Source organism: Macaca fascicularis, chromosome 13, assembly GCF_037993035.2.
Source record: "Macaca fascicularis isolate 582-1 chromosome 13, T2T-MFA8v1.1".
Lineage (NCBI taxonomy): Eukaryota > Metazoa > Chordata > Mammalia > Primates > Cercopithecidae > Macaca > Macaca fascicularis.
The window spans coordinates 53,474,183-53,485,552 of NC_088387.1; the positions used below are offsets into that span (position 1 = coordinate 53,474,183).

The window sequence follows — 11,370 nt, forward strand, 5'->3', positions numbered from 1 at the left end:
GGTATACTATTAATTTTATTTCATAAAAGATAAGAAAGCACTTGGAAATTTTCAAAGTACGGGAAAGCTATAAGGCCTGATTATATTCCAGACTCTGGTCCCAGCCATTCCTCATCTGCTTCCCTAAGTTAATTCAAATTCAGTTTCACCATCATACTGGGACCCCCACCTGATGTGGTTTCTTTGCCCATTTTTCAAATATGTATTATTTGTGGCTTACATTAGCATCTTAGATTTCACTCTGACTTCCTCACCAGTCGGTCTTAATCTGCTATAATATGGCCATCACTCTATATGGTTGAAACTGTTGGTATCCAAATTACAAGTGACTTAATGTCTAAATCCACTGGATGCATTCTACTTGTTAATATATTTCACACACATAAACACTCACACTGACACACATAAACACTTCTTAAAACTCTCTCCTCCATGGGTTGGAGCTATAGCCTCTTGGACTTTTCTTTCCCTACTCTAACCCATCTTCTCAGTTTCCTCCAAAGACTCACTTTCCTTCATCTACTCATTACATGTTAGTGTTCCCTAAGGTTCCGCCTGTTGTCCTGTCCTCTTTATACTCTAACATCCTTGGTGATCCCATCTACTACTCCTGTGTTCACTACCATGTTTGGTGCTGATGGCATCCATGTCTGTGTCCCAACACCAGATCTCCCTGAGATGCTCCAGAAATACATATGCTACTATCTTTTGGATATATATGTGTGTGTATATATATATATAATTATTTATATATATAAAAATAATTTTTTTGGATTTTATATAATGTATCCAAAGATAGTTTATATATAAACACCTGAATCAAAACTTACCATCTCATGAAATTTCTTCTTCCAGTTCCTATCTCAGTGAATGACATGTCCTGTTAGAAAATCACCATATTTTACTTGTCTCCATCATTCTCCATGTCCAGTCGAGTCAATTCTTACTGATTTTATCATCCAAATATCTAAGTAATTCACCTCTTCTCCATCTTTATCTCTGCCTCATTGCTTAATTCTTGTCCTTATTTGAAGTTAGGCTTTCTAAAATATCCTCTTACTGATGTTCCTGCCTCCAGTTCCTTCCTTTTACTGTTAGCAGTATAATCTTTTTTAAACCCCAAATTTAGCACATCACCCCTAACTTAAATTTCTGACTGCATTCAGGTAGAAATCAAAATTCCCCACTAGAGCCCATAGGGCCTTTAATGATGTGGTCTGGCCTACCTCTCCAGCCTCTTCTCTCACCACTGTCCCACCCTGTATCTTCTAGTTCAGTCTTACAAAACTATTTCATAAAAATTTTCTCACTTCTCTGCCTTTGCACAGGCTGTTTGATATGCCTGGACTAACCCCCACCATTGATTCTTTTCTTGGCAATATCTATTGTAAAACTTATCATCTTGGCCTGGAAACAATCCATGACTACTACTGTTCTGGATTAAGTGACTTTTTAAATGTTCCTGTAGTTCTTTGTATAGACCTCTCTCAAAGCTGTCATGTAACATTAAGTTGTCTATTTTATTTGTGTGTTTGCCCCTTTACACTGTGAGCTTAATGGCAGGGACCATTTTTTATTTATTTTTGTGTCTTCAAAACCTGGCACACACTAGGTGCTCTATAAAGACTTGTTAAATTATTTCTATGGTTATTTATTTTAATCCCACCCAGAATGTATAAAAATAATTTACTATATTGTTAGTGAAGAAGATTGTATCGAAATGCAGTGTACAATCCTTAAGGTATGTGGGATGCTTGATAGTCATACAAATATATGAATAATTGTTCCAGTCTTCTTGAAACCTGTAAGAGGGAAATAGGAAAATAAAAATGTTTTGTTTTATTTTTTTGAATTCTTGAAAATAAACTTAACCTCAGAAATATCACTTATTGTTTTGAATTATTGAATCACTCCCATCAGTTTTAAGTATTAGCTTTGCAAATTATGTGAATGAACATTAGCTTCTATTTTTTTAGTACTACTGCACTAAAATAACTCTAACAAATTATGTGCTATGATCACGGTCTACACTGAAAGGAAACCTTTGGAACTTAGTGATAAATTTATGGTATGGGCTTAGAATGAACCATGCATTTATCAGGCCAAGCCATTGGCATCTGAAAACATGAGTAGGTGGAGCAGCATGGAAGGAAGGAATGTTCTCACTCATAGATAAAATAACATGTTAAGTGTGCACCCTGTGTACAAGAAGCGAGATTCTTGGGGAAGAGTATTAAGGAACTTTGAGTGTTTTTAATCATTTTAAGATCTAGTATTTAGAAAAATAAATTTAGAAACCTTTTTTTAGTTTCTTCTGGTTTATAACCCAATCTTAGACCAGAACATAATCATCATTAAAATCTCTATGAATATAAACTTTCAACCTGAGGACACTTGCATATGTACAAACCTAATTTTAAAACTATGGCTGGGTGTGATGGCTCACACTTGTAATCTTAACACTTTGGGAAGCTGAGGCAGATGGATTGCTTTAGCTCAGGAGTTCAAGACCAGCCTGGGCAACATAGTGAGAACTTGTCTGTACTAAAAATTTTAAAAATCAGCCAGGTGTGGTGGCGCATGCCTGTAATCCAAGCTACTCCGGAGGCTAAGGTGTGAGGATTGCTTGAACTCGGGAGACAGACTGCAGTGAGTCATGATCGCACCACTGCACTCCAGCCTGGGTGACAGAGTGAGACCCTATGTCAAAAGAAAAGAAAAATGTAACATACCCCTGACCACTTTAACTTCATCTTTGCTTTGACTTAATATCATGTCTTCTCTCCAAGACTTCAAATGCCCTAATAATATTAACAAAAAGTAAGATGAGTAGTAACTTCAGGAAATGGATTGGGAAGAATACATAAGATGGAAGATCACACATTTTTTATTTGTAGTTTAAGACCGAAAACATCAAATTGATGAAATCAAATCAACAATGGATGAAGCTGATTGATTATAACAGCCGACAGTCATTAAATGCATTCTTGTACCAAGCATTGTGCTTATACGGTGTATGCTTACTCTATATCCATTTTATGGATGAGGAAACCAAAAGAGAATGATCTTTTCCATCTATTTCATCACCACTTCCCAGCACTTACAAGAATATGTCATACATAGTAGGTACTCAATAAATGTCAAATGAATTCAGAAACTTAGAATGAATAACTTAGATGAAAGAGCCAAGAATGTTCCTCCAAGTTTTTCATTTGAAAAATTTCAAACCAACAGTAAAGTAAAAATATATGGCAAACCACTATTTTGTACACTATCCACCTAGAAATACAAGTGATTAACATGTTTCTATGTTTGTTTTATTTATTTATTATTCATCTTTGCTGAAACATTGAAAAGAAGTGGCAGACATGATGATACTTCACCCCTAAATACTTCAGCATGTATCTCCTAAGAATACACTCCTACATGCAATATCATTATCACATCTAAAAAATCTTATATTAATTCAATAATATGTAATTTACAATCCATATTTAAATTCCCCAGTGGCCCCCAAAATATCTTTTATAGATTCTTCAGTTCAGGCTGCAAAAAAATATTTATACATACATCTGAGTTTTTTGTCTCTTTAATCTCTTTTAACCAGAAGTGTCCCGTGGCTTTGGTTTTATTTTGCAGGATATTGACTTTTTTTTTTTTTTTCTTTTGAGGCAGAGTCTCATTCTGTCACCCAGGCTGGAGTGCAGTAGCACAATCTCGACTTACTGCAACCTCCGCCTCCTGGGTTCAAGCAATTTTCCTGTCTTAGCCTTCCGAGTAGCTGGGACTACAGGCATGCACCACCATGCCCGACTAATTTTTGTATTTTTGGTAGAGACAGGGTTTCACCATGTTGGCCAGGCTGGTCTCAAACTCCTGACCTCGCGATCCACCCACTTCGGCCTCCCAAAGTTCTGGGATTACAGGCTTGAGACTGGTTATCTTATAGAATATTCTGTAGTTGATTTACCTGATTCTCTCTTCATAATTTGATTCAGAGGGCAGGAGTGGTGACTCACACCTGTAATCCCAATACTGTGGGAGGCCAAGGTGGAAGGATCACTTGAGCCCAGGAGTTTAAGACCAGCCCAGGCAATGTAGTAAGATGCCATTTCTACAAAAAATTTTAAAAATAAATTGACTGGGCATGGTGGTGGGAGCCTGTAGTACCAGCTACCTGGGAGGCTGAGGTGGGAGGATTGCTTGAGCCCAGGAGGCCAAGGCTGCAGTGAGCTGTGATTGCAACGCTGCACTCTAGCCTGCAAGACAGAGTGAGGCCCTATCAAAAAAAAAAAAAAAAGATTCAGTAAAGCATATTTAGCAATTATACTACATAGCAATTATACTGTAAGTGATGAAATATACTTCTCATTGCATCACATAAGAAGCACGTAATGTCTGATTGTTCTACCATACAAGATGGTTAAGACTGATCATTTGGTTGAAGTGGTAATCACGAAGTCTCTTCACTGAAAAACACATTTTTCCATATAGCCAATGTTTGTTTTCTTCAACAACCCGTTTCTAGAGTACTCCCCTAAGGCCAACTCTATGCTAAGTGTTGTATGGATATCTGACATATGGCTAGTTTTCTCATCAAGACATTTACCAAATTCTGAAGCTCTGAGGGATTGAAGGCTATGAAGCTAAGCAGAGAGCCTCTTAGAAGCAAAGGAGTTTTTTCCCAGTCTCACACTACTGAGGACACAATGATTACAGTTGAGGACCCAGTAGAGGGAAGGTAAACAACTCAGGTTCTCAGTTGAAATCTTCGGTGGGCTCTGTACAAAGGACTCCAGCCTCAATTCAGATAAATCTCCGATTTGATTAAGGTGAGCAAACCCCACTGCCTAACAGAGGATAAGGTGAATTCACTCTAGAGGAAGATGACATCATCTGGAGCCTCTACAGTTTTTCATATACAGTGTCTGCACTCAAAACATTATCAAGCATCCTAAAAGACAGAACTAAATGATTGGAAGTCACGGGTTGGGTGGGGTGGAAGAACATAGAAGCAAAGTCACAGGGATTTAGTTACTGGAGTTTGCAGGCAAGAATTTTTAAATAGCTATGATTTCAAAATCCAGGCAGATGGATGAAAAGATGAAGAAAATAGATTAATATGAAGACGTTTACCAGAAAAGTAGAGAACTAAATGGAAATTCTAGAACTGAAAAATACAATAACAGAAATTTATGCATAGGCTTAATAGCAGATTATAACACGGAAAAAGAATATTTATGTACTGGGAAATATGACAATAGAACAATGCCAACATTGAAGCACATAAAGAAAAAAACAAAAAAGGATTTAGAGATTGAAACAGAATACAAAGGTTCAACATGTTCATATTGGATGTCCAAAAGGGATGGAAAGAGAAAGGTAGCTCTCAAATTTCCCTCAGCTTAGGGATATCAGAGTGAGTTCCCCCACCCCATGAGATAACTGTAGAAGTAGCTGAGAACACAGCAAAGGAGCCACAAAGCAGAAGCCGTGGGATTGACAACCTAAATGAGGAGCCAAATAGACATTTGCTGCAGAGTCTTTAGAGTAACAGTAGTCACAGTGCAAATTGAGGTGGGCCAGAGGCAGCTGAAGGAAGACTCCTATACCTCAATCCCTGATTGTACTAAGAAAACTGACTGCAAATTACAGTAACCAAGAGTGCAGTGAGAGGAGAGGATTAGTGGAAAGTGGAAGGTTGTTAGGAATGGAAGGAAGCATGCAGGCTTGGGGCCTTGCCCTGATGCCCTGCTGTTACTTCAGCCGCCTCTCTGCATGGATGTCAGGAAAAAGGAAGAAGGGAAAAAAGAGGGAGGAACTCCAAGTAGAGGTGCCAGATTTAGCAAATAAAATACATGAGTTTCAGATAAATAGCAAATCATTTTTTGGTATATGTCCCCAATGTTGCAAAGAACACACTTATACTAAAACAATATTCATTTTTATCTGGAATTTAAATTTAACTGAGCATCTTGTATTTTCTCTGGCAGCTCTAACCCTGAAAGACTGAGTAATGTGCTGAGCCTGAGTTAATGTGGAAATGACTGGAGTACCGTTACCCCTCTGAACCCATGTGTTCTGCATCCACAGATGCAACCACAGTCAAAAGTATTAGGAAAAATAAAAACAAATGGAAATACACCAATAAAAAATAATATAAAAAGTAATACAGTATAATAACTATTTTCATAGCATTTACATTGCATTAGTACTATAAGTAATTTAGAAATGATTTAAAGTATATGGAAAGATGTGCACATGTTGTGTGCAAATATTGCACAATTTTATATAAGGGACTTGAGCATCTGCAAATTTCGGCAGATACCAAGGGATGACTGTACTTTTAATGGGCAAGATTAAATTTTACAGGATGTCTCATTCCCCTCCCAACTCCACACTGCTCATGGAACAGAAAATAGGAGTTGACCAAATGGTGATATTGTAGGGTAACTCAATCTCCTCTCAGGCCCACTCTGCCTAAACACCCTACAGCACACCCCATTTCCACTCTACTGTGATTGACACATACCTAAAACAAGTAGCATGTGCTATTTGTCCCACTGTTTCCAGGTGGAAAATACAGCAGAAGTCCGTTCTGTCATGAAATCATCAAACATATTTGTGGCTTTCAACACTGGGGGAAGGTGGAGGTAAGATCTCTTGGAGATGCCTCATGTAACCCTCCTTTACTCTTCTTGGATTGTCTTCTTCCTGCCAACCGGCAAACTTCTCAATCCCTTTTGGGGTGGGAATGCTGTACTGCACTTCATTCATATCCTATCTTTTTCTTCCTTCCTGTGTCTGGTAGTTCATTTAATAAACACCGTTCTAGATTCTCTAAAGGGAATAATTTGGAATTAAAAAAACCTTTTTCTTCTCAAGTACCTCTATCATTGCCTTGTGCCAACTGAAGAATCACCAGGTTCATAAATGTGGAAAGGAGAGCTTTATTTCTTATAAATGGTTGCAGCCTGCAGGCTGGCCATCCCACAGCCTGGGAAGGGTAGCTTCTGGCAGAAACCAGAAGCAGGTACTTCTAGGGAGGGAAGGGTAAGACAGGAATTTAGGCTGAAGGGGTCAACTAAGTATATACATTTAACAGGCTATAGGAGAAGCTATGAATATTCACAAAAGGGGGGTGCACTCACGCATAGTAAGCTAACATGTATGTTACCTATGTCCCATGTTCACTTTAGGGTGCAATCTTAACATTTAAATGTATTAAAATCAGGCTCTATATGTCAAAAGGTGAAACAGAGGACACAGAAGCATCCTGTGTGCAGCCTCTGTAAACCAGCCAGAACCAGTCCATGGTTAGTGGCCTCTTATCAGGAAGGAATGATGGTCAGTTGTTGTGTCAAACTGCAAAAAGGAAGAGGAGTCCAGCAAATCTTCAGAATGGGCCTGTTTCTGTTTAACGCTTAGGAATGGAAATCTAATGGCAAGTAGCAAGGGAGGGAGTGTAACAGGGTATGTCTGACCTCCCAGTCCGTCATGGCCAGGAACTCAGTTTTTAAGGTTTCTCTGGGGTCTCCTTAGCCAAGAGGGGGGTCCTTTTAGTCAGTTTCAGGGGGGACCTTTGGATTTTATTTTCATTTCTCAGTTGAAAGCCTAGCTGTGAAGACTTCTGAGTCTTCTATGCTTGAAAACAGTCTTTTGAAATTCAAAGCTGAGCTCTGACTTCTTTATTCTCAGCTGTACCTAGCAGACCCACAAAGCCCTGGATGCCTGTCTTTCCAGATAGAGAGCTGCAGAGAAATAAGAATTACTGGGGATGGAAAATACGGTGGAAAGTATTACAAAAAAACAACCCATTTTAGTATTACTGTACACAGTAAAATAATGCTGGAAAACGAAGAAAGAGTAAAAACTATAATGAACAGCAGAGACAGAAGAAGGTAATAAAACAAACAAGGCATGCGGATTGGGTTTCTAACAAAAGCTTGACATCCTTATATTCAGTTCTACCACAAGTAAAAGTGACTTTTTTCATGAACCCCTTTTGCATTTTCCAATACCTCCTTGTCCTTACCCAGTCAGGGCCGGATGGAAATAAAACAAGATGAAACTGCAGTTTTACAAACCACACCAATTATACTGTATTATCCTAAACATTAACGGGTCAAGAAAAAAAATTAATTAATTAATTAATTTAGTTATTTATTTTTAGAGACTGGGTCTCACTATGTTGCCCAGGCTGGCCTTGAACTCCTGAGCTCAGGCAATCCTCTCACCTCAACCTCCCAAAGTGCTGGGATTACAAGCATGAACCACTGTTCTGGCACAAAACAAATTTTTAATAATCATTTTCTGAGATCTACTTTCCTGCTATGGGTCTTCTGTGCCTTGTAGGGGAAAAAACCCCAGCTGCTGGTTTCCCAGTTTGCTCATTTTGATTTACTTTTAATATGACAAAATTATACAGTCCAGTTGTCACACAAAGAAAGCCTGATAGAAAATACGTAAAACCATAAAAGAAGCTTTCTCAAAATCACTTGTGAAAATCTCTCCACTTATTACTGTGGTTGTGTTTTTTGTTGTCTAACAAGTAGATTGAGCACAATTTTCTGTCTTTATTCTCATTGGTTAGTGAAGAAAATAAAAAGGACTGCTTTTACCATTGTTACCCATGTTTGGCCTACGGTTTCACCAGTTCAACTTTTTTTTTCCTCTCTCAGACTCTTTTATATATTTTTAAATGTGCTTTCTCCCTAAATGTTTTATTTTGAAAGTTTTCACCCTTACAGAAAATTTCAAAGAATAGAATATGGCACCATCACCCAGATTAACCAATCGTTAACTTTAACCACGTTTGCTTTATCTCTGTCTATACCAGGTCCCTAAACCTTATCACTATTAACTTTCTGGGCTGGATAATTCTTTGTTTGGGGGAGGGGCAGGGGTGCTGTCCTATACATTGTAGAATGTTTAGCAGCATCCCTGGCCTCTATTCATTAGATGCCAGTAGCACCACTTTCCAAGTGCTAGCAACCAAAAATGTCTCCAGACATTGCCAAATGTCTCCTGGGGGAAAATCCCTCTTGTTAGAAACTACTGGTTTATACTACATTTTAAAAAAACAGCCTAAATATCCATCAACCAAGGAGAAGTGGATATATATCATATATATAGAATAAAGAATATTTATATATATAACTGGGGTATATATATTACATGGTATATATATTACATTATATATACACACACACACGCACACACACCATGGAATACTACTCAGCCATACAAAGGAATAAAATAATGGCATTCAGAGCAACCTGGATCCTGGATGGAGTTGGAGACCATTATTCTAGGTGAAATAACTCAAGAATGGAAAGTCAAACATTGTATGTTCTCACTTATGAGTGGCAGCTAAGCTATGAGGACACAAAGAATAATATAATGGACTCTGGGGACTCGAGGAGAATGGGAAAGTGGGGGCAAGGGATAAAAGGCTACACATTGGGTTCACCATACACTGCTCAGATGATTGAGTGCTCCAAAATCTCAGTAATTACCACTAAAGAACTTATCCATGTAACCAAAACCCACCTGTTCCCCCAAAACTATTGAAATAAATTAAAAACGGGCTGGGTGGGGAAATGTGCATGGTGGCGAGGCGGCAGGCCCATGGCAGGCTCTGCGGGGCGTGCGGGCAGAAGCTGGTGGTGCAGGGCAGCCGGTTCCTGACCACCTCCACTGCAAGCAGTGACGATGACAGCCTACTCATCTATGACTGCAGTGCTGCAGAAAACAAGTTACAAGAAAATAAAGGGGAGGACGAGCCGCCCTTGGTCCAGCGGAGTGGTGCAATTCTCGGTCCACCTTCTCCAAGTCTGGCAGCTGTTTTGCTATAACCGATGACAGTAAGTGTCTGATTCTTTTCTGTACAAAACCGTGGCAGTGTCTGAGTGTCAGGACCATGACAAGGAGTTGTACAGACCTGACCTTCACAGCCTCTGAGGAGAAGGTCTTGGTGGCTGACAAGTCTGGAGACGTCTATTCCTTTTCGGTGCTGAGCCACACGGATGCGGCCAGACAGCATGGACAGACTGGGGCGCCTGTCTGTCCATGCTGTTAGAAGTGGTTGTGCATCCTGATGACCACTGTGTCCTCACTGCGGGCCGGGACGAGAAGATCCAGGTCAGCTGGGCCGCCACTCCCCGCAGCATTGAGTCCTTCTGCCACGGGCACACAGGGTTTATGAGCTATATCTCTGTGGTGCCCACTCAGTCTGAACCGCTTCCATCCTCTTCCGGGGACTGCACCCTGAGGCTCCGGGAGTACAGAAGCAGCCGCCAACTGCATTGCTGTCACCTGCACAGTCTCCAAGAGCCCGCGGACCTCCAGGTCCCCTAGAGGTTTGCCGCGTCCAGGATCGCTTTCTGGTGTCAGGGGAACCAGGTGGCGCTTCTGTGCAACTGCATCGCTGTGGTCTACATCTTCCAGCTTCACGCCTGTAGACAGCAGTTGGTGTACCGACAGCAGCTGTCATTCCAGCACCGAGTGTGGGATGTGGGTTTGAGGAAACCCAGGGGCTGTGGGTGCTCCAGGACTGCCGGGAAGCTCCCCTCCCCCGGGGCTCTGCAGGCCTGTGGGTGGCCAGTGGCAGTCTGTTCCTGAAAGTGCCACGTTAAAGAAAGTTTCCGTTGTTCTTCGTGGGAACGGGGCCATGCTGGAAGGTTCTGCCTGCGCGAACGCCAGCTTCAGCAGTCTCTACAAGGCCACCTTTGACAACATAACCTCCTACCTGAAGAAGAAAGAGGAAAGACTGCAGCAGCAGCTAAAGAAGGAGCAGTGGCGGTGGAGTCCCCCACCTGGGCCAATGGGCAGGCCAAGAAGATAGGCCAGGGAAGTCAGCCTGGGGTTGCGGATCTTGGCTGTCGGGGGCACCCTCGAAACAGGAAAAGCGGTTTTCACTTGTTCCCCCTGCATCCTGGCATCTCCCTTCAAAAAGGAAAAGGTGACATCAGGTGCGACCAGTTCAGCTCAGAGAACGGGACTGTCTCCTGGGCTCTAGAACATTCTGTGTCGCTGGGCACAAGGCTCTTGCCTGGTGCCTGTGCACCCTTTCTGGTTGAAGGGAAGCCAGACAGACGGGTGGAGTGGAAGCGCTTGAAGCTTCACATTGGAGGCAGCGTGTGAACCTGCAGCGGTGGCAGCTGTGGGTTTTCTGCTATTCTGGAGCCTGGCGTGCTTCCTCTAGGAGGATCTATGAACGATGCTGTGGATGCTTTCCTGTTGTTCCCACTGTCTCAGGGTCGAGGTGATGCGCTGCCCCGCAATAGCTGCTGGCCATAAGAGGCTGTTGAAACTTAGAACATAGAATCCTTTTGTGTATCAAAAGTTGGAATGCTTCACATTTTTCAT

The 11,370-nt window shown here is 41.0% G+C and overlaps 1 pseudogene; it reads left to right on the forward strand.

The window, feature by feature from the left end:
• The first annotated feature begins 9,371 nt into the window (after positions 1 to 9,371).
• LOC102115524 (tRNA (guanine-N(7)-)-methyltransferase non-catalytic subunit WDR4 pseudogene) lies at positions 9,372 to 11,145 on the forward strand (annotated as a pseudogene).
• The last annotated feature ends 225 nt before the right edge of the window (positions 11,146 to 11,370 follow it).